This window comes from Galeopterus variegatus, unplaced genomic scaffold, assembly GCF_000696425.1.
Source record: "Galeopterus variegatus unplaced genomic scaffold, G_variegatus-3.0.2 Scaffold5661, whole genome shotgun sequence".
NCBI classification, from domain to species: Eukaryota; Metazoa; Chordata; class Mammalia; order Dermoptera; family Cynocephalidae; genus Galeopterus; species Galeopterus variegatus.
In genome coordinates, this window is record NW_007731772.1 from 33,494 (window position 1) to 35,291 (window position 1,798).

Below are 1,798 nucleotides of genomic sequence, written 5' to 3' on the forward strand. Positions count from 1 at the left end.
GAATTTTTTGGTTTCTCAATGCATATAAAAGTTATGTTTACACTATACTGTGGTCTATTATGTATGCAATAACATTATGTCTAAAATAATGTACCTACCTTAATTATAAAAAATACTTCATTGCTAAAAATTGCAAACAATCATCTGAGTCTTCAATGAACAATCATCTTTTTGTTGGTGGAGGTCTTGCCTCAATGTTGATGACTGCTAACTGATCAGGGTGGTGGTTGCTGAAGGCTGGGGTGGCTTTAGCAATTTCTTAAAAATAAGACAGCAATGAAGTTTGCCACGTTGATTGACTTTCCTTTCATAAAATATTTCTCTGCAGCATCTGATGCTGTTCGATAGCATCTCACCCACAGTAGAACTTCTTTCAAAGTTAGTGTCAGTCCTCTCAAACCCTGCCACTGCTTTGTCAACTAAGTTTATATAATATTCTAAATCCATTGTTGTTATTTCAACAATATTGACAGCATCTTCACCAGGAGTAGATTCCATCTCAAGAAACCACTTTNGGCTTTGAAAATATTAGATGGAATCTTCTTCCAAATAAGGCTGTTTCATCTACATAGAAAATCTGTTGTTCTGCATAGCCACCTTCATCAATTATCTTGGCTAGATCTTCTGGATAACCTGCTACAGTTCTACATCAGCACTCACTGCTTCACCTTGCACTTTTATGTTATGGAGATGGTTTCTTTCCTTAAACCTCATGAACCAACCTTTTGTAGCTTCAGACATCTTCAGCTTCCTTACATCTCTCAGCCTTAATAGAAGTTAATAGTTAAGGGCTTGCTCTGGATTAGGCTTTGGTTTAAGGGAATGTTGTGGCTGATGTGATCTTCTATCCAGACCACTAAAGCTTTCTCCATATCAGCAAAAAGGTTGTTTCCCTTTCTTAGCATTTGCGTGTAGCACTTTTAATTTTCTTCAACTGCTTTTCCTTTGCGCTTGCAACTTGGCTCACTGGTACAAGAGGGCTAGCTTTCAGCCTATTTTAGCTTTTGACATGCCTTCCTCACTAAGCTTAAGCATTTTTAGCTTTTGATTTAAAGTAAGAGATGTGTGGCTCATCCTTTCACTTGAACACTNAAAAAAAAAAAGAAAAGAAAAGAAAGCTTTAACATGAGATTGCAACAATTCAGTCATATCTTTAAGCTCCACTTCTAGTTCTTGTTCTCTTGCTATTTTTACCACATCTGTAGTTAATTCCTCCACTGAAGTCTTGAAGCCCTCAAAGTCATCCATGAAGCTGGGAATCAACCTCTCCAATTTCCTGTTAATGTTGATATTTGACCTCCTTGCGTGAATCATGAATGTTCTTAATGGCATCTAGAGTGGTGAATCCTTTCCAGAAGGTTTTCTGTTTAGTTTGCCCAGATCCATCAGAGGAATCACTATCTGTGGTACCTATAGCCTTACAAAATGTACTTTTTAGATAATAAGACTTTAAAGTCGAAATTATTCCTTGATCCATGGGCTGCAGAAAGGATGTTGTGTTAGCATGCATGAAAACTGCATTAATCTTGTACATCTCCATCAGAGTTCTTGGGTCACCCAGGTGCCTTATCAATGAGCAGTAATATTTTGAAAGGAATCATTTTTCCTGAGCAATAGGTCTGAACAGTGGGCTCATTAATACTCATTAAACCATGCTGGAAATGGATGTGCTGTTATCAAGGCTTTGTTAGTCCATTTATAGAGAACGGGCAGAGGAGACTTGCCATACTTCTTAAGAGTTCTAGGACTTTTCAGAATGGTAAATGAGCATTGGCTTCAAAGTGAAGTCACCAGCTGC

The 1,798-nt window shown here is 37.6% G+C and overlaps 1 protein-coding gene across 1 annotated transcript in view; it reads left to right on the forward strand.

Annotated features, from left to right (window-relative positions):
• The window catches only part of VPS54 (vacuolar protein sorting 54 homolog (S. cerevisiae)), a 107,294-nt gene that overhangs the window by 33,493 nt on the left and 72,003 nt on the right, over positions 1-1,798 (forward strand). The gene's annotated exons all lie outside the window — the stretch shown is intronic.